The sequence below is a fragment of the Mustela nigripes genome, chromosome 12, assembly GCF_022355385.1.
Source record: "Mustela nigripes isolate SB6536 chromosome 12, MUSNIG.SB6536, whole genome shotgun sequence".
NCBI lineage: Eukaryota > Metazoa > Chordata > Mammalia > Carnivora > Mustelidae > Mustela > Mustela nigripes.
Window position 1 is genome coordinate 48235968 of NC_081568.1, and position 22569 is coordinate 48258536.

Sequence of the window (22569 nt, forward strand, 5' to 3'; positions counted from 1 at the left end):
GTGTTTTTTTTTGGACAGGTTAGATAACCTCAGTTTCCTTTTCTTTAAAGCAGACATTAAAATGGTTCCTATTTTCTGGGATTGTTGTGAAAATTAAATAACAGCTTGTTCTGCCTCCAGTGATGACTAAGGCTGTCCAGGGAGTGGATATATTCCCTGTCCCGTGATGGTATCATCCTCAGTCAGTAATGCTGTGCATCTTTCTTCCAGGATGTAGGAAGCCATGGTAGATCATTGTTAGTGTCACTTTCAACTTGAAGATTTGGAGCGTTTGCATAGAAACCATGTGTTACTGGCTCCAGGAAACACCTGCCTGCCCCTTGGCTCTTCCCAGAATACGCCTAAGCAACAATGGAGGGTCAGAGGCTGAGATTCTTGGCTTTTCAGTGGTAAATAATGAATGTTGCACCAGCTGCCGGCAGACTCTGAAACCTTCTGTTTTGAGATGCAGGAGAGGGAGAGAGAGAGAGAGAGAGAGAGAGAGAGAGAGAGAACCCAATATGCATTTATCTGGTCCATCATCTTCAAATAGCTCTTTTCAGATTTCAAAAAAGGTAACACTATCCTTTTTTCTGGCTGGCTCTCTGCATCCTGCCACTAAACAGGACTGCTGGCCCTAGATTTTGACCTGGTATAAAAAGCAGTATATTTTTATGACCTGGTAACAGTCACATTTCTACACCATAAAATATTAAAGCAGGCATGACAGTGCCTTTAAGATCTTTGAGGCAGGTGCTATCAAAATGTGCCCCTTTATTATTTATTTATTTGACTCTTTCTGTATAGTGAAGCTTAAATGCTTTTCAGGCCAAATAATTAAATTCCATTATGGAAAGTGGGGATTGTTGGCAAAATGTGCTCACTCTGGCTATTAGACTCTTGAGGCCCCAGGGGAACTCCATGGAGGGGAATAAAAAAATCTGGCTTATGTTTATATGTAATATATGTACTATGACATATATTGAGCCCATAGGAGTGATGCCACATAAGAAACTACATGGGGAGGGGCCGTTAGAGATCCTGTTCTTCTAGCCAGCATCTTCTTTGAGCAGGAATTTGGCTTCAAGTATATACCCCTTGGGCCAAATACCGCATGTCCTATGAGCTGAGAATGGCTTTTTGCGTTTTACATTAGATGGTTGAAAAAAAAAATCAAAAGAAGAAGAATATTTTGTGGCATGGGAAAATTATATGAAATCAGAATCTCATTGTTTGTAACATTTTTTTTATTGGAACATAGCCACACCCATTTGTTTAGTTATTATCTGTGGCTGCTTTTGCACTGTACAAATTGAGTGGTTCTGACAGAGACCGTGAGGTGGCACAGCTGAAAATACTATCTGGCCATTTGTAGGAAATATCGGCTGATCCCCTGTCTAAGAAGAATTTGGACTTGGGGTCTGGAAAGCGTTGGGACTAGAAGAGTTCGAGGTCTTTTATGCTGTTGATGCATTTGGTTAATGACTCGATGTTGATGAACTTGAGTATTTCATGAAATGGACAGACAGGCAGGTTAAGGGAAGAAGACAGGGATTAAAAAGGTAGTTTTGGTATCCCCAAACTCTCTCCCTTAAGGCAGCTCCCAGGGCTGCATACAAGGTGACATCCTTTCCTTCCCTCTCTAGAGCCTCCTGTGTCTTCTGCTCCTTATCGTCTCCACTCCTGTCACCCAAGAATAAGCCATGACCATTTCTCCTGGTCTTTGAGAAAAGCTTTTTCACTGCTCTATTTCCATTCTTGCCCAATAACAGTTCCTCCTCCACATAACAGCTGCAATGATTTTTTTTTTTTTTCAAAACGAAAACTGATCATATAACCTCCCTCAGATTTTTGCATGGATATGTATTTTCCACTTCATTCAAGTCTCTGCTTGGAAAGGGTTTCCTTGCTCTCTCTTTTGAGAGTAGCCTCCACCTCATCCCCTCATGATTATCTTATTACCTGATTTTATTGCTCTGCTAGCCTTTGCCACTGTGTTACATTATCTTGGTTAGTTTACTGGATCATGCTTGCTTTCTCCTAGTAGAATGGCAGCTGATGAGAGTAAGCACCTTGACTGTCTTATTCATTAGGGTATTTCTAATACTCATGTGTTCCCCACATGAATACTCAAGAAAAGTTTGTTGAGTGAATGAGTAAATGGATTGGCCCTCCTGGAGGCCGCGCCATGGAGTATCGGCATCACATTCTGCTTGCGTGCCTCTCCAGTGGTGCGGAGACTTCCTTAATTTCCTTCATTGTCTTTTGCCCATCAGTGTGTCAGACATAAGGCAGCATGTTGACCCAGAAACTGCACTGAGGGCCAGTTTATGAAACGTTAGTCCTGTATTCTGTGACTTAGATCCCTTGAAAAATCTGAGTTTGTTTCTGGATCCTTTCCATTTCCAGGGATGTTATACAGGTGTTTCAGGATGTCCACATACTAATACTAGCTTCATCATTAAGATTATGGGTCATGGAGTTAGACTGACTGTGTTTATATCCTTAACTGTTATGACACTTGGGCGGGGGATTCAGCCTGTCTGTGTATCAGTTTTTCCATCTCTACACGAGGCTTAATTATAGCACCAGCATCACAGATTGTTGTGGGGCTCAGATGAGATTGTGACTATAACACAGGTGGTTATATATATTATATAAACATAATCCTGCTACGTGGCAAATGAATGTTGTCATTGTTGCTATTATTATTAGCTGAGGATTTCCCACTTAATTAATCTTTCACTTGACCAGCAATTTTTCTTAAAAGAATTCGTTCTGTGCTAGAGACGGTGCAGATTCTGAGGGTAAACTGGTAAAACAGACATATCTCTGCCCTCAAGGAGAAAAAAACAAACATTACTTAAAATTTGGTTTTATGGCATTCAGTTCTGGAATAGTAGAGGAGTCAAGACCTAAATAAGGTCTTAAAACCAGGTAGGTAGAAGAATAACAAAGGGCATTTCTAGAATAATACAGTGACAGGGAAATGTCTCTTAGACTTTGTACAAGGTAGTCTAGTAGAAGGTGATGGAAAGAAAAGGATGAGAGAAAACATAACAGACTTCAGTAAAATTACCTTTGATTTTAATCCCAAACAATGTCAGTGCTTACTCATCATGTCTCTCCCCTATAATGCTGACATAATTCCCCTCATTGATTCATTCAAAACAGTTTTCTCAAAAGTCATATAGCTAAATATGGAATTTTAAATTTTTTTTAGTCTTTAACATTGGCTTCAAATCACTACTCTAGCAGGGTGATAACATTTTAGAGTCCTTTTTATTTGAAAGCATTTTACAATGATTTTTAAAAAAATATTATTTATTTACTTATTTATTTGACAGAGAGAGAGATACAGTGAGAGAGTGGGGAGCACAGCAGAGGGAGTGGGAGAGGGAGAAAAGCAGGGTCCCCATGGAGCAGAGAGCCCAATGTGGGGTTTGATCTCAGGACCCCAGGATCATGACCTGAGCTGAAGGCAGACGCTTAACTGAGCTACCCAGGTGCCCCCATTTTATAATTATTTTGTGAGAGTTTCCAAATATACATGATGACAGGTACTGTTATTCCCATTTTATGGATGATGTATGAAAGGTGGAGTGACAAAAGACAAAGGTTCTAGCACAGGAAGAGTGGCTTGAGAAGTATGAGAAACAAAGGCCCACAGAATTGGGGTAATGATCAGACCAACGCATGGTATTAGGCTGCTAAGGTATGGCTTCTGGCTTTAAAACTTACTGTGAGACCAAGGCATATTATTAACCTGTTTGAGCTTCAGTTATGTCATCTGGGAAATGGAGCTAAACATATTTTTCAAGGTCCCTATGGAAATCAAATCAACAGTATTTATGAAGTGCTTGCTGTAGTGACTGGCTTAGGTTAACTTCTCGATACCTGGTAGCTGTAAATTCATGACTATCTTTTGATAGTCATGAATCTCTGTCACATAATCTTTTTGTGTATGTGTCACATATTTTTATTTCATCTAATTTTTCAGTGCAAGAGTTGTTCAGTTGTGAAATGGACTCAACACTAGGGCAGGAAAGATCCCTCAGTTTCCCATAACATTAGTGTCTTGAGAGAAGTTTCTAGATGTTTGGACCCAAAAGAGTCCCGTGGTCAAGTAAATAAACAATAACTTCAAATCGTTAAACCAATTTCTTCAAGGCAGGACTTTTACGATGCTAATGTGGATTTCCAGGAATATTCCCCAAAGTTTATGTCCTCAGAGCTCTTTTCCATGAACAACTATTAATAGCTCATGGAACCCTGGTACTCCTTGTAATAGGCACTGGAAAGTCCTAATCTGGTTAACCCTCATTTTACAAAGGAGGAAGCCAAGATTAAGAGAGAAAAAATGGGGGTGCCTGAGTGGCTCACTGAGTTAAGCCTCTGCCTTTGGCTCAGGTCATGATCTCAGGGTCCTGGGATCAAGCCCCGCTTCGGGGGTGGGGGGGTCCCTGCTCAGCAGGAAGTCTGCTTCCCCCTACCCCTCTGCCTGCCTCTCTGCCTGCTTGTGACCTCTCTCTTTCTGTCAAATAAATAAATAAAATCTTAAAAAAAAGAGAGAGAGAGGAAAAAGTGGTTGTCCGAAGTCACAGAGAGTTCATGGCCGACCAGGAGTAGGACCCCGTCTTGATCTGCTGTCTTTCTGTTTACTCTTTATTTTCTCCCTCCCTTTCACTATAGCTGTTTCCATGGATGTTTGTGTTGTATGTGGGGATATCTCCATGTCCTTCCATAGCCTCTCCTTCAGCTCTCAAGTGGTTTGACTGGAGACCCCTTCACAGAGCCCCATCTCCTCTTACTCAGGAACACCTCCTCATTCTTGTCTCTTAAGTTTCCTGCCATCTGCATTCTTCCTCTTGGATCCTTTTCTTTTCTAAGGCTAACCTTCCTATTTTGCAGTAAACCTTTGAGGGCAGAGAAAAAACATTGTGTGTAGCAGACACTGTCATGCTCCCCCAGATCCCCTTGGATCTCTTTCATGTACCTTTACCTCAGTGCTTTTTCTTCTCTGACCTGAACTTGTTAGTGTTTTTGAGGGACACTCTAGGATGATTGCAATGGCTTTACCCCAATTCTCAGAGGGGTAGAAATGCCTGGGATTTACTTGCCCAGGGCTGCTCTTTGCCAACAACTGACTTGTGCAGGAGTACAAAAGCCCAGCTTCTTTGCCTTGAATTGAGACAACTCTGAGGTATATATACTTTACGTTCCAGGGTTCCCTATGGGATCAGACTTATTCTTATATCCATGCAGATTTGCCAGAAATCAAGCCTTAACTTAGCTTCTCTCTCTCCCCCCGTCCTACTTCTCCCTTACTGATTTATCCTGGGAACATTTCTTTAACAAATCACTTGCCCCTGAATCATTCTCCCTGAGTGTGTTTATTTCTTTCCCTCCCCTGCCCCTCCCAGACTCTGTTTCTAAGGAGCCCCACCTAAAACACTAAGTTTCCACATCTTAGAGAGATAATACGCATTTAATATGGAGGGGAGATACAATGGGAATATCAGCCACTAGGCAAAGCTAGTGCTTAGTATACATTTTTTTGTGGGTAGGTGGTATAAAGGATAAGACAGGGGGACTTTAATGAGCCTTGTGAATTGAGCCATGTAGACGACTTACATTTTAATGTGTTAGGTTTCGTCTTAGTAAAGGAAGGAAAAAAAGACTCTAGGAATGCCCTTATTTGGGCAATGGATGTAAAAAATAATCTGAGCATGTATTTGGTTTTATGGATCAGAGGAAATGGAGGGGTAATGGAGGAAAAAGGGGTAATTTTGCATCTAAGAAGTTGTATGTCAAGGTCCATTTTGGCATATCAGCTAGGGTCTCCTGTAACTATCACCAATATGCCACCAATCCTTTTTATCCTGCACATGCTGGTAGCTTATTTTAAATCATCATGCCCCAGATGACATGGTTTTTGTCCTCCACCAGATGGTTCAATTAGTCGAGATTCTGAAAAAGCCAATTGGAACATTCTTTTAGCTCCATCTATTCAAGTCAGCCAACCCTTCAAAGCTGGGTGGGGATTCTGAGAGCAGCAGATTTACCCAGCCCCAAGGCATCAAGGTTATTACTTTTTGATGGGCTCCTAGAGGGCTGGAAGAGGCTTCCAGTGTGACTTATATATTGGACAATGCCAACACCAGAAGAAAATGGAGAGAAGAGCTTTCTTTCTGTTGGACTGTTTGGAATGAACATGTTAAGGAGGTGTGATGGAAGAACCTATTTCCTATTCTCCCCCCATGACACACTCCAAGTCAATGCAGTCATGCTGGTTTTGATTCTCTAGTGTCTTGGTGCTACCTGGATGCCCTTACTTGAATGAAACATGGAATTAGTTCCACATCTCCTCCCTTGCAATTAGCATATTAATGTGGCAGATTGATAATGCTAGAAGGATGGATGCTTGAACACACAGGCTGCCTTCTTCTGAGGGCTCCAACTAGCAGTTTCTTTTTTCAGAGTGAAACTCAGAACATTGGCACCAAGTCATAGGATTTAAAATGTGAAAGGCATCATTTAGTTCAACCTCCTCATCTTACCTGGAGGAAATCTAAGGCTTAAATAGATGGCATGATCAGATTCAAGGGAAGCTTGTTGGGCCTGTAAACTGGAGGCTGAATGAAGCAATTTTCTTACGATTTCTCATTTTAAGGAGGCAACTTGGTGGTGGTGAGAAAAATGAAATATGTGCTTTCAAATTAATAAACCTGGGTTCAAGTCTTCATATTAGGTCTAACTTGGGTAAAAAAACAAAAATACAAAACAAAACAAAAACCTCCCTGAATTTTAATTTCTTTACTCTTAGAACTGGGATAGAAACACCTTCTTACCAGGGGAATTAGATTGAAAAAGTTCTGTAGAAAGTTTTTAGTACAGAGTTGGCTCATAGCAAGGGCTAAACAAATGTTATCTCATTGCCTTTTCTTTCCTCCCAAAGGCACAGAGGGGATTAATGGCAAATTTGGCTGCCGGTTTTCTTGACTTCTGGTTTGGTATTCCTTCTACCTCACGTTCACTCATTCTTTGATTCTTTAATTCTGAATGATTTTCTTCTTGTGACTCAGTTTGTTTGTAAATTTTAGAAAATTAGCAACTATAAGATGGGGATTACAAATTACTGTAAAAGGAGACTCAGGGTGGAATGGTTTATTCCAGACACAGAGTAGCAAGAATGGCTGATAAGGGGGGGAAATGATATTGACTGATGAATTAATGAATACAAGAAATATTTATTGGGAACCTGAAATGATTGGGGTACCAGAGGTAACTCAGAAGTGATTAAAGCAGATTCAGACTCTGTGCTCACCAAGTCACTTGAGGTGGGATCAAGGAGGATTTGTTTTTTAAGTAGACCTTGACTGATCTTTCCTCCCTTTGAGTGTGTGCAAGATGCAACTAAATGTAGGTTGAATAAAAGAAAGCCCTAATAGGAACAACTTCTTTTTTTAAAAAAATTTATTTCTTTTCAGCGGAACAGAATTCATTGTTTATGCACCACACCCAGTGCTCCATGCAATCCGTGCCCTCCTCAATACCCACCACCTGGCTCCCCCAACCTCCCACGCCCCACCCCTTCAAAACCCTCAGATTGTTTTTCAGAGTCCATAGTCTCTCATGGTTCACCTCCCCTTCCAATTTCCCTCAACTCCTTTCTCCTCTCCATCTCCCTATGTCCTCCATGTTATTTGTTATGCTCCACAAATAAGTGAAACCATATGATAATTGACTCACTCTGCTTGACATATTTTACTCAGCATAATCTCTTCCAGTCCCGTCCATGTTGATACAAAAGTTGGATAGTCAACAACTTTGATCAGAATATGGAACTCAGAGACACAGTAAAAGCTGAAAATGTAACTCTTAAAAATATTTAGGAAAATACTTTGATGATAGATGGATAACTAGGTATGAAGGGAAAGAAAGACGTTTTGGGGATATTCCCAACCTTTTACATTAATACAGAGAAGACGGAACTCTTTTCTGTATCTCATTCTTTTAGCAATAGGATGGAGTCATGAGAGTTTCCATCAATGAGTACTTATCAAGCACCAGGCATCATGCTGGGTGCTTTAAATGCATTACCTCACTTAATCTTTACAGAATGGGGTGGTACATTTTAATATCACCCCTAATTTTAGATACCAGAATTGGGATTTAGGCAGTCTGGCTCCAGAGCCCAGGTCATTAAACCACTTCTTGGCCCATCTGGCAGGCTCAGCTCTGCAGTTCACAATGCTGCACGCTTTGGAGATAACTGAATTTCTCTGTGATTCACTTTCCTCATCTGTAAAATAGGTTCTGCTCCAGGATTGTGTTGAGGACAAATGAGCTAATAATAATGAAAGTGTATGGTTAATCTGCCTGACAGGTAAGGTGACCAGTGGTCCCACTTTTCTTGTGAGGTTTTCATTTTTAACACTGAAAGTACTGTATCCTCAGAAATCTCTCAGTTCCAGGCAAGCTGGGACAGTTGGTCACCTCTGTGCAAGTTCCAACCTGGAGACCCTTTGGGCAAAGTGTTCATAGATTTTGGGAGAACAGGAAGCAGCTTGAGGAGGCAAATGAATATTAGCTGATGATCTAAGCCACTGTCAACTTCTGTGGGCTGAAAGGCTTAAGGGAAGTTTCCCTGATAAAGCCTGTGAGAAAAGTGGGGGAGTTAGAGCAGCCTGCAGGAAACAGGATGCTTGTCAAGCCACGGTTCTAATGCTTTAAATCTGTAAGCCTCTGATGCACAGCCTGTGTTCCGAGGCTGGAGATAAATTACTGATTACAAGGGGCAGGGTGGGAAGGCAAAAGGTAGGGGGCGGGGAGCCCTGGTGCGAACTCAGCCAGCGTTGGCTTTCTCCAGGTAGAGCTTTTTCCCTTTCTTCTTTTATAGAACGTGCTTTTTGGTGAATTTGAATCTGATTTTGTCATTGACTAACCATATGATATTGAATAAGCTACTTTACCTCTTTATTTTATTTTTTAAAAGTTTTAAAATTTTGATTTCAGTACATTAAACATACAGTGTTACGTTAGTTCCAAGTGTACAATTTAGTGGTTCAAAAATTCTGTACGGTACTCAGTGTTCATCATGGTACATGTACTCTTAATCTCCATCCCCTACTTAACTGATTCCCTCACCCTCCTGCCTTTTGGTAACCATCAGATTGCTCTCTATAATTAAAAGTCTGTTTTTCTCACTTTCCCTTATTTTTTCCTTTTGCTTGTTTGTTTTGTTGAGGAAATCATTTGGTATTTGTCTTTCTCTGACTTATTTCACTTAGCATTATACTCTGTAGCACCATTAATGTCATTGCAAATGGTGTGATTTCATTCCTTTTTTATGGCTGAATAGTTTTCTATTTTTTATAGATACATATACCATATGCATATACACCACATACATATACCATATATACTATATATGTATTATATGTGTATACACCATACATATATGTATATATATACATACACGCACACACACACACACACCACATATATATACATACCACGTATATATATGCCATACATATACACTATATACCCATCTTCTTTATCCATTTACCAATCAATGGACACTTGGGCTGCTTCCATATCTTGACTATTATAAATAATGCCGCTATAAACATAGGGGTGCATGTATCTTTATGAATTCGTGTTCTTGTGTTCTTTGGGGAAATACCCAGTACTGCAATGACTGGATCATATAGTAGTTCTATTTCTAACGTTTTGAGGGACTTCCACACTGTTTTCCAGAGTAGCTGCACCAGTTTGCATTTCCACCAACATTGCATGAGTGTTCCTTTTCCTCCACATCCTTACCAAAACCTGTTCTTTCTTGTGTTGTTGATTTTATATTATTTTTAAAAATTTGATTTATTTATTGGAGAGAGAGAGTGGGAGAGTGAGTGCAAGCACGAGTGGGGGAGGGGCAGAGGTAGAGAATCTTCATACAGATGCCCTGCTGAGCCTGGAGCCCAACTCAGGGCTCTGTCTCAGGACCCATGAGATCATGACCTGAGCTAAATCAAGAGTTGGACAGTTGGACACTTAACCAACTGAGTCACCCAGGCATCCCTCTTGTGTTGTTGATTATAGTCATTCTGACAGATGTGAGGTGATAACGCATTGTAGTTTTGATTTGCATTTCCTTGATGGTAAGTGATGATGAGCATCTTTTCATGTGTCTGTTGGCCATCTGGATATCTTCTTTGGAGAAATGTATATTCAAGTCTTCTGCCCATTTTTTTTTTTAAGATTTTATTTATTTATTTATTTGACAGAGATCACAAGTAAGCTGAGAGGCAGGCAGAGAGAGAGAGAGAGGGGAAAGCAGGCTCCCGGCTGAGCAGAGAGCCCAATGTGGGGCTTGATCCCAGGACCCTGGGATCATGACCTGAGCCGAAGGTAGAGGCTTTAACCCACTGAGCCACCCAGGCACCCCGTTCTGCCCATTTTTTAATTGGATTATTTGTTTTTTGGGTGTTGAGTTGTGCAAGTTCTTGATATATTTTGGATTCTAGCCCTTTATTGAATGTATCATTTGCAAATATTTCTTCCATTCTGTAGGTTGCCTTTTAGTTTTGTTGATTATTTCCTTTGCTGTGCAAAAGCTTTTTATTTTGATGTAGTTCTAATAGTTTATTTTTGCTTTTATTTTCCTTGCCTGAGGAGACATATCTTGAAAGAAGTTGCTACAGCTGATGTCAAAGAAGTTACTGCCTTTTCTAGGATTTTCTAGGATTCTTATGGTTCCAGGTCTCACATTTAGGTCTTTAATCTTTCTTGAATTTATTTTTGTATATGGTGTAAGAGACTGGTCCAGTTTCATTCTTTTATTTGTTGCTGTCCAGTTTTCCCAAGACCATGTGTTGAAGAGACTCTCTTTTTCCCATTGGATATCTTCCCTGCTTTGTTTAAAGATTAATGGACCATGTAATTTTGGGTCTGTTTCTGGATTTTGAGTTCTGTTCTATTGATCTATGTGGCTGTTTTTGTACCAGTACCATACTGTTTTGATTACTGCAGTTTTGAAATAGAACTTAAAGTCCAGAACTGTGATGCCTCCAGCTTTGCTTTTCTTTTTCAAAGTTGCTTTGGCTATTTGGGGTCTTTTGTGTTTCCGCACAAATTTTATCCCCATCCACCACTACCCTTCCCTCTGGTAACAGTCAGGGTCTGTTTCTTGGTTTTTGTCATTTTCTTTCTCTTGTTTCCACTTTGTTTATTTATTTTGTTTCTTAAATTCCTCATATGAGTGAAATCGTATGGTACTTGTCTTTCTCTGACTGACTTATTTCACTTAGCATTATACTCTGTAGCTCCATCCGTGTTGGAAATGACAAGATTTCATTCTTTTTTATGGCTAAACTATTCACCTCTTTAATCCTTAATTACTGTATCCATAAAATGGACATTGCATAATCATTCCTAACTTCCGGTGAAGTGGTTAGCATTGAATATGAAACTGTGACTGACATGATGGGAGCATTCAATAATTGTTAGTTACTGCTATTGCTACTACTATTCCTACTCCTACTATTATTACTAAATAATCTGTTAGGGTAGGGTTGCCAGATTTTACAGATAAAAATACAAATGCCTGTTAAGTCTGAATTTCAGATACACAAAACATATTTCTCAGGACATACTTATACTAAAAAGTTATTCATTATTAACTGCAAATTCAAATTTAACTGGACATTCTGCATTTTATCTGGCAGTCCTGTATTAGAATGATGAAGCTATCCTAGGTCTACAGGCTTTCCTGGGACACAGGACTTCTAATCTAAAATCAGGACAGTCACATGGACATGATTTTTTACTCTGTTAAGGTAGCAGTCTGGTTGCTGTTTAGAACATTTGAAATTCAGATGATAGTGGTGTGGACTCTTTCCCTAAAAATACTCATCTATGTTTTGCATATATTTTCAGGAATTTCTTGGACTCTTTGAAGCCTATCCCATGAATTCCTGGTTAAGAATAGAGATTCTGAAAAATCGTCCAAGTTTGAAGCAACTTTCCTTATTCTTCTCTGGCAAAACCTGTGAACATCATTTGAGGAGATTCAAGAAATAGGTGATGAGGGAGCTGTAGACCTCCAATCACTCCCCAGATGAGTTTTCAGGAGATTAGTACATTGATTGATAGAAGGAAGATTAGTGCCTGTGTCTATGTATCATAAGATGAGATCGTCTCTATGTTGTTGAATTTCATCCACTAAGTTAATTTAAGCTTTCTATAAACATATATTTTTATCCCCAGGGGTACAGGTCTGTGAATCACCAGGTTTACACACTTCACAGCACTCACCAAATCACATACCCTCCCCAATGTCCATAATCCCACCCCCTTCTCCCAAACCCCCTCCCCCCGGCAACCCTCAGTTTGTTTTGTGAGATTAAGAGTCACTTATGGTTTGTCTCCCTCCCAATCCCATCTTGTTTCATTTATTCTTCTACCCACTTAAGCCTCCATGTTGCATCACCACTTCCTCATATCAGGGAGATCATATGATAGTTGTCTTTCTCTGCTTGACTTATTTCGCTAAGCATGATACGCTCTAGTTCCATCCATGTTGTTGCAAATGGCAAGATTTCATTTCTTTTGATGGCTGCATAGTATTCCATTGTGTATATATACCACATCTTCTTGATCCATTCATCTGTTGATGGACATCTAGGTTCTTTCCATAGTTTGGCTATTGTGGACATTGCTGCTATAAACATTCGGGTGCATGTGCCCCTTTGGATCACTACATTTGTATCTTTAGGGTAAATACCCAATAGTGCAATTGCTGGGTCATAGGGCAGTTCTATTTTCAACATTTTGAGGAACCTCCATGCTGTTTTCCAGAGTGGCTGCACCAGCTTGCATTCCCACCAACAGTGGAGGAGGGTTCCCCTTTCTCCGCATCCTCGCCAGCATCTGTCATTTCCTGACTTGTTGATTTTAGCCATTCTGATTGGTGTGAGGTGATATCTCATTGTGGTTTTGATTTGTATTTCCCTGATGCCGAGTGATATGGAGCACTTTTTCATGTGTCTGTTGGCCATCTGGATGTCTTCTTTGCAGAAATGTCTGTTCATGTCCTCTGCCCATTTCTTGATTGGATTATTTGTTCTCTGGGTGTTGAGTTTGCTAAGTTCTTTATAGATTCTGGACACTAGTCCTTTATCTGATATGTCGTTTGCAAATATCTTCTCCCATTCTGTCAGTTGTCTTTTGATTTTGTTAACTGTTTCCTTTGCTGTGCAAAAGCTTTTGATCTTGATGAAATCCCAGTAGTTCATTTTTTCCCTTGCTTCCCTTGCCTTTTGCGTTGTTCCTAGGAAGATGTTGCTGCGGCAGAGGTCGAAGAGGTTGCTGCCCGTGTTCTCCTCAAGGATTTTGATGGATTCCTTTCGTACATTGAGGTCCTTCATCCATTTTGAGTCTATTTTTGTGTGTGGTGTAAGGAAATGGTCCAATTTTATTTTTCTGCATGTGGCTGTCCAATTTTCCCAGCACCATTTATTGAAAAGGCTGTCTTTTTTCCATTGGACATTCTTTCCTGCTTTGTCGAAGATTAGTTGACCATAGATTTGAGGGTCTATTTCTGGGCTCTCTATTCTGTTCCATTGATCTATGTGTCTGTTTTTGTGCCAGTACCATGCTGTCTTGATGATGACAGCTTTGTAATAGAGCCTGAAGTCCGGAATTGTGATGCCACCAACGTTGGCTTTCTTTTTCAATATCCCTTTGGCTATTCGAGGTCTTTTCTGGTTCCATATAAATTTTAGAATTATTTGTTCCATTTCTTTGAAAAAGATGGATGGTACTTTGATAGGAATTGCATTAAATGTGTAGATTGCTTTAGGTAGCATAGACATTTTCACAATATTTATTCTTCCAATCCAGGAGCATGGAACATTTTTCCATTTCTTTGTGTCTTCCTCAATTTCTTTCATGAGTACTTTATAGTTTTCTGAGTATAGATTCTGTGTCTCTTTGGTTAGGTTTATTCCTAGGTATCTTATGGTTTTGGATGCAATTGTAAATGGGATTGACTCCTTAATATCTCTTTCTTCTGTCTTGCTGTTGGTGTTAATTTAAGCTTTCTTCTAAATCCACTTTGAGGCCACAATGATCTGTTTTGATGGTCCAAATTGATCAAGTTGATTGAACTTTCATATTTATTATTTTCCCATATGAAGAACTGAGACAGGTCCCAGACCCATCCGAATCTGGGAGATATGAAATAGAAAATAGGAAAAAGCATATGCCTACCTAGTTCTCGCTCCTTTTTCTTTATAGCACTTGCTAGTTTTTTTCTCTTTTAGAAAATATCATGAAATATACACACAAGATGCTGAATATAACAGACAAGGACAGGATAGAGAGTGATGATAAATAAATAACCACATACTCACCATACAGCCTAAGAACTAGAATATCATCAATCATTCAAAGACATGTGTATGCCCTTTGTTTTCACTGTTATACAGTGTTCCATTGAATAAATATATTTTGACCTATTTATTTATGATAACTGATGGACATTTGGGTTGTTTCAGGTTTTCTTTTTATTCTTCTTCTTTTTTTCTTTTTTCCAAGCAGTGCTATGAACATTCTTACACATATCTTCTTGATATACAAGGACAAGTGTTTCCCTGTGGTGTACCTTTAGGAGTGGAATTGTTGGGTTGAAGAACAGATATAGCTTCCACTCTATGCTGATTGCTTCTGCAGGTCTCAGAAGAAGAAGAAGAAGAGAAGTCACAGTCTCACCAGCAGTGTATGGGAAACCCCATTACTCCACATCAACACCAACACTTGGTATGGTCAGAGTTGTTAGTTTTTGTCTATATGGTAGATGTGAAATAGTGTCTCATTGAGGTTAAAACATTTTTTGTTAACACATATAAGGCTGAGTATCTTTTCATATGCTTATTGCCATTCATTGTTTCCTTTTGTGTAAAATGGCCATTCATGTCTTTTGCCAATTTTCTATTTTTATTGCTTAGATTTGTTACTTATATATGTTGCAAATGTCACTTCCCAGGTTGTGGCTTTTCTTGTCACTCTCTATGAAGAGTGGTTTGTTACACGCTTATGCTTGTCATATTTATAACTACTTGCTCAGTGTCTGCCCCTCTGACTAGACTGTAAGGGCCATGAGGCCAGGCATGGAGTCTAGCTCTATCTTCAGTACTAGTACAGCACCTGAGGCACATGGTAAGTGTTCAATAAATATAAACATATAAGTATACCTACACATAAATATGTTGTATAAAAAGGAGTCATTGTTATTGCTGTTTTTGAAACTGCCTTTCACAGAGAAGGGCAGAGCAGGTTAGGTAGGAAATCTCTGCTATTTACTAGCTTGGTGACTTTTGGGTAATTAACCTTGCTGTGCATCAAATCCTTTACCTGGAAAATGCTATTTTGTAGGATTGTTGAGTGAATAGTACAAGGAACTTTGAGCAGTGACTGGTAGGTAGTGAGCACTACATAAATGTGGGCTGTTATTCTTATTTTTCTGCTGAGTGAAAACCCAGGTTAAGTGTTTCTAATGATATGTTTGAGAATCATAGAGTGCTGGCTTATTCTGCATTGCTGAAGGGAGAATATTTGAGATGACAGGGGCAGCTGGGTGTTGGGTAGAGAAAGGGCTAGGTAGGGGACACTCTAGGGGTAGAGTACCTGAGAAGGGACTTCGAAACTGTCAACTGTGTATATTTTTAAATTTAAATTTATTTATTTATCTTGCTTTGTATAATATATATTTATTTTTTAAAGTTTTTTTTTTTTTTAAAGATCTTATTTATTTATTTGATAGAGAGAGACACAGTGAGAGAGGAAAGACAAGCAGGGGGAGTTAGAAAGGGAGAAGCAGGCTTCCCGTGGAGCAGGGAGCCTGATGCCGGGGCTCAGTCCCAGGACCCTGGGATCATGACCTGAGCTAAAGGCAGATGCTTAACGACCAAGCCAACCAGGCGCCCCTAAGTTTTTAAAAATTTTTCAGTGTATTTTTTATATTTATTTGTTATTTTTTTTTTTTTTTTTTTTTTTTTTTTAAAGATTATTTATTTATTTATTTGTCAGAGAGAGAGAGAGAGAGAGCGAGCACAGGCAGACAGAGTGGAAGGCAGAGTCAGAGGGAGAAGCAGGCTCCCTGCGGAGCAAGGAGCCCGATGTGGGACTCGATCCCAGGACGCTGGGATCATGACCTGAGCCGAAGGCAGCTGCCCAACCAACTGAGCCACCCAGGCGTCCCAATATATTTATTTGTTATTAACATACAATTTATTATTTGCCCCCTAAGTGTATTTTTAAGAATAGCAGAAGTCCCACATAAGAGACTCTTAACTATAGAAAACAAACTGAGGGTTGCTGGGGGAAATATGGGGAGAAGGGGGTGGGGATGGGGTAAGTAGGGCACTTGAAGTAATGAGCACTGGGTGTTGTATGCAACTGATGAATCACTAAATTCTGCCTCTGAGACTAATAATACAGTATATGTTAATTAAACTGGATTTAAATAAAAAAGAGAGGCTAGCAGAAGTCCTCTAATCTGGTAGGATAGGAGCAGTGTACAGTTAATTAAAAAAGAGTTTAAGTCAAGATATCATTTAAAAACACATTTATACAAATTATAAAATTATACAAATTTTATTTTAATGTGAAAGACACACAAAGCAAATGTTCATCTCCTTATCATTTGATGTCCAGTGAAGGCCTTTGTTTCCTGATCAAGTCACCTGCCATTGAAGTTCCTTGCTTTTCTTGCACCAGGCACTCTATAATGCATCATCTGTGAATTCTAGTTTTTATTTTGTAAAATTGGATTGTCAGCTTAAAAGAAACTTGGGATGTTATCTCAGGGCAGAGTCCTTCCAGGTTTACTATTATCCCCCATCTTTTGTAGTTACTCTTTTTCTCAAAAATTGAACCTGACAGTAATTCCTTTAACAGTGCAACCTTTATCGAGTCTATACAATGCATTTGCCTCAGTTTTGATAGAAGTGAGAGCTGTATTTTTATACTTATATTTTATCTGTTTATATTTAGTTGAATTACATAATTACAATAGCAGTACAACTGTCCCAAGCAAGATTAGGGAATAACAATGTTTGGGCATCAGTTATGAGTTGTACAGAGGTTATGGGAAGCGTGGCTGGTCAGAGAGGGGTCATTCAACGTGGCTTCGAATGTAGCTCACTGGAGGCCACAGACTGTCTTTCTCTGAGATCATTAGTAAAATTGTCATTGTTTTCTCCTAATTCTCTGGGATTGGATATTTTGGGGGCAACCTGAGGAGGAGTTGAAGTTCACATCTGGGTGCCTTCAGTGGAAAACTTAGATGACTCCCTGGACACAGGACTCAGGGAAGGGCAGCTGAGGGAGTCTGAGGAATTACAGGTATCTGAGAGAGATGTAGGGCTCCCCCCACACCACAGAATTAGGATTTTGAGGTAATTCTATTGAGATTTCAAGGGCCAAAGAAGTGTCAGATGACATGATAAAGAAATAAATGTGTTCAAGGAGCTTAGATGTTAATTCAAAAGGAAATTCCCCTGTTTCTTTTCATAGATGTTTATTATGTTATGCGAGGACCAGAGAGAGGTGATTTTACAAGTGGGATTTTCTAGGGGCCATGAATTCTCTCCCCAAGCTGTTAGGACTGATCTACCGATTAGACCACCTTTACCTTCTTTTCAGTCTCGGTATGCCTAGGCCTCAGCATGGCTGAGGAGACTGGGGTGCGAGGAAGGGGGTGGGAAGATTTATCTGCACAGATCTGAGGTATTTTCACCATCCTGCCATGGTATGTGCTACAGTGCCTCTCTCAGGAAAGCTCAGACCTTGTCATGTTTATGGAGTACCTTGCTGTTTAAAACCAAACCATAATTCCAGTCCTATTTACTCCATACCAAGTTTTAGTCATTCTTGTGGTAGGCCTAATGCTTGCTTCTTAAGATATTAAAAGCCTGGTGAAAATGCAGATTTGATAAAAGTGGTAATGGAGGAAACTTCCATCTACCCATAATAGTTTAGAATGAATTAATTTTCCAGATTAGTAAAAAGAGAGTAGAGTCAAGGGAAGGGAACACTTGGCATATATATTTTATTCATTTATTTCACAGAGAGAAAGAGAGCGATCACAAGTAGGCAGAGAGGCAGGCAGAGAAAGAAGAGGAAGCAGGCTCCCCACTGGGCAGAGAGCCCGATGCGGGGCTTGATCCCAGGACCCCGAGATCATGACCTGAGCCGAAGGCAGAGGCTTAACCCACTGAGCCGCCCAGGTGTCCCCACTTGGCATATTTTGACTAGGGGGTGTGTTATCTGAAGGTTGAGAGTACATGAGAGTACTTGAAAGAGAACCTTAGCTAACTTTGAGACTCTGGGCATCAAAAGGGCACTATGATGCACTGGGTGCTTCATTGGGAGGATACCAAATAAAGAGAGTAACAAGGAACTGAACAGCACCTTGATATTTTTCACGGTTTTATCTAATGGCATTGGCCCTGACCATTAGACCCTGCTGGCTGACTTTGGTTTCTTTGTGTTCCCTGGAATAGCCAACAACAGGCCTTGTGAAATTTTTTTCTTATATGCCTTACATGTATTGAGCACAGGGGAGCTCTGGTTCTTCCCTAAGGACAGTGAGGGGCAAATAAGTCTTTATATTGGATTTGGCAGAGGCTGGAATGACCAGGTACTGATGCTGTATGCTATGTTTTCTTTAATGTATATTCTGTGGATGAAATCACTGGGCAGATGTTGGTTTAGCTGGTTTCAGTATCCAGGTTCTGAATTCCCAGGGGGGTCTGGACAGTTTTCCATTAGCAATAATTATTATTATTTTAGTCACTAACCCTTAGTTGGGTTCTTACTATGAATATGTGATGAACTAGACACTCTCTGTGCATTATCTCATTGAATCTTCCCAGCAGAACTGTGAGGTGGGTACTATAATTTTGAGGAAACTGAGGCTGCCTAAGTTTAAAAAAAAAATGAATAAAGCTGGTAAGTGGCAGAGCCAGGGTTTGAACTTGGTTTGTCTGGCTTTAAAGCTGGTGCTCTTAATGACTATGTGGAAATATAGCCTCTGAGCAATCAAAGAGTCTATTCTTTTTCTTTCAGTTCTAGAGAAACCACAGGAAGTATCTTTTCACCCCATTTGCAGACTTGCCTGAGCTGAACTCTGTTGCAGCTAAAAAGTTATCCTCTGGGCTTATTCCAGTATGTGAGGAACGTGCAGATTGCTGTGCCATCTCAAGATCATGGTGTCCAGGTCAGAGCAACAGAGAGAAACTTCCAAACATGCTGGGGCTAATGATGCTATAAAACCCAGGCCTCTGTAGGCCAAGGCCATAGCAGCCATTGGAACAGCGCAGACAGGAATGGCCATCTGAGAAAACCTTCCCAGATTACGAAAAAAAAATCACAAAACAACAGAACAAAACCAAGGGAGAAGTAATTTTGTCGTGTGAGGGTGGGTGTAGGTTTGTGACTTCCTGGAACACTTGGAAATTACAGCAGTTCTCAATTTCATGTGCTCAAGAAAGATTGCTCTTCTCTTTTCTTTAAAACAACCTAAGTCCCCATTTCACTGGTAGACCAGAAATCTAGTCTTGCTGAATTCTGGGGACCAGCTCCTGGGGATGGCCCAGGTCATCAGCCATCAACGTGCCTTATTTGCTGAGATTCCCATAAACTCGTCTCACATGGTGTGACTCCTGCCCTGTTGCTTTTGTGTCACAAGTGGGAAAAGAACATCATTGTCAAAGCAGGGAACCACGCAGCCATTCCTTGCTAAAGTATTGCTATTTTTCCAGAACACTACCAGGTAGTGCCTTCAGGTGTCTTCCCCTCATTGAGAGAACACTCTCTGTCTTTTCTTTTCTTTTTTTTTTAAAAGATTTTATTTATTTATTTGACACAGAGAGAGAGAGAGAGATCACAAATCGGCAGAGAGGCAGGCAGAGAGAGGGGGAAGCAGGCTCCCTGCTGAGCAGAAAGCCCAATGTGGGGCTCCATCCCAGGACCCTGAGATCATGACCTGAGCCGAAGGCAGAGGCTTAACCCACTGAGCCATCCAGGTGCCCCTCTCTGTCTTTTCCTTCCATGTTTAGGAATCTCCTTCTTCCTCTTGAGATCATTCATTTCTCTTCTTGTTTCTATCCGGTGAATTACCTCTGGTCTCCAGCCCTATTTTCTTATGCATTAAAGACTCCTGGCATATTCTCTTCAGTAGGTTTAGGCCAAGAATTGCAAACTCAAATGCCCACAGAGGCTGGATAGGAATGGAAGTGAGTAAAGCAGCTTGTCAGCAGCTTGGTCTATATAAAGGGGAGGTTTCTACTTAGTTTAGGCTTGCTGTTGTCATTCATGGTGCCCTGTGTTGTCGGATCTTCTGATTTTTCAAGAAAAGCTGAAAATCCAGACTTTTGGGAGCAACCTCCTTTATGTCAAATGTTAGCTAAAGTCTTTAGAACTAATCTGTGTAGGCCAGATCAAATTGTCCATGGGCCATCAGGTTGTCATCACCAGTACAGGCTATTGAGAGCAGAAATCAAGGAAGAAAGTGTTTCATATTCACAGACCTTCCCTTAGGGAAGCACAGGGCTTGGTACCTGATTGGGTACAGGGAAAAGGAAGAAGGAAAAGATAGGAAAGAAAAGCACATAAATGAATTTCTCAGACAATTGTGTGAGTATAAAACACACTGCTTTGACTCACAATGTCTGCTTTCCTAAAAAGGAATCTTCTTTAAGTCTTAGGCTTTGCTTTTCTCAAATCAGTTGCTTGGGAATTAATAAGTCAACTAACTTTTCAGCCTGAATTTCACACACTTATTACATACTTCATCATGAAGTTTATACCTGCTGGGTGCTAAAGTTAATGTTATGTTTTCACATTGAATGAGTCAAGATGTAGCGAGGTTACTTTGTCTCATTCCTAGTTTTTGATGCAAATTTGTTTTTTAGAAAGCATTCTCAACTCTGGAGAGACATTTCACAGGGATGTTGCCTATACTCAAAAGATGACTAGTGTGGAAGAGTATATACAATCAATTCCTACTTCTACTACTATCAGTGAATGAATTTATACTTAGGGAACCCTCTCTCAGTCCAAATTTACTTGGCTGAAAGTGACACACACTTAATTCAAATTGGCTTAAGGAGAGGAGTAATTTTTGTGGAACAGTGAAAAATTGTCTCTTTCCAGTGGTATGCTTCAGGGGTGACATGGTCCAAGGGCTCAACTGATGTCATGAGGACTTGGTCTCTCTTCATTTCTCAGCTCTGCCTCTTGCCACGTTGGCTTCATTCCCAGGCTTCTTGTGATGGCTCTGGAATCTCCAGGCTCAAATTCTCTTTCCTGCTAACAGACCCATGGGAAAACATGATGCCTTTCTTTCCCTAGTCCCAGGAAAAGCCTCCCTGACTCTGATTAGATTATGAGCCCATTCCCCAAGTCACTTGCTTGGCTTAGAGAATGCAGCTTTTTGATCAACCAAGCCTGAGTTAATATCAGTCTTACGCCTCCAACCCCTCAAAGAGGGCCCCCTAGAGACTGAAGCAGAATCAACCCTTCCCAAAGCATATGAACTAAGACTTAGAGATGGGGGCTCCTGAACAAAGCTGGGATGCTGTTATTTGAAGAGGGATATATGGATACTGGGTGGAAAAATAATAGATGTCTGTGCTGAGTATAGTAGTAAATATATGTTTCTCACCATCATATTCCCCAGTACATTGGATCATCTTTAGAATTCCTAACCAATATGCTGATGGTGAATAATGTTAACTTCATGTAATGGAGATATGGTTTGGGGAAGTCAAACGAGGTGGAAAGTTGAATATTTTATTTGGAGAACTCTGGTTATATCTCGTAAGATAAAGAATGGGAGCAATAACTCATCAGGTGCCTATATCCAACTTAAACAATAAAACTAAAAGCTTTATGAAGGTAAGAATTATGCCTTATCCTGCTTGGTTTTTTTCTCACAGGACCTGACGTCACAGAAGTAAGCAAATAAACAATACTTAGTGGTTTGAATAATTGAGGAATCAGTGATACAGAAGGAAATGACAGCTGCCACTTATAGAACATTATGTCCTAGATTCTATCAGACTTGATTTAAAATATCTAATATGCCAGCAAATGACTTAGTTATCTCAAGGTCATTTGTATAGCGGGACCAAGAGCAATACTGAGGCTGGATTCTGGTGAGGCATAAATATGACCTCAAAGTTCCCTGGCATACTTCCCACTAAATGAATACTGGGCATTACTATTTTTATATAATCTTTTTAATAACTGACACTTTTTATTACCCTGTTTTATTCTTTTCACAAATAATAATGAAAATACTATTTTTATTTACATCCTGTCCATAAGAAAACAGGTTCAGAAAGTGTAAGATACTCAATCAGGGTCATATGTGAGTAAGGGATGGAGCAGGAATTTGTTTGTTTTACTTTTTTTTTTTTTTAAAGATTTTATTTATTTATTTGACAGAGAGAGGCAGGCAGAGAGAGAGGGGGAAGCAGGCTCACTGCTGAGCAGAGAGCCTGATGTGGGACTCGA

General features: G+C 40.1%; 1 long non-coding RNA gene across 1 annotated transcript in view; it reads left to right on the forward strand.

The window, feature by feature from the left end:
- The window catches only part of LOC132027812 (uncharacterized), a 132877-nt gene extending 118090 nt beyond the window's left edge, over positions 1–14787 (forward strand). Inside the window, exon 3 of the long non-coding RNA XR_009407211.1 lies at positions 14719–14787. This is a non-coding gene — a long non-coding RNA (uncharacterized LOC132027812). The remainder of the gene's footprint in view (positions 1–14718) is intronic.
- The last annotated feature ends 7782 nt before the right edge of the window (positions 14788–22569 follow it).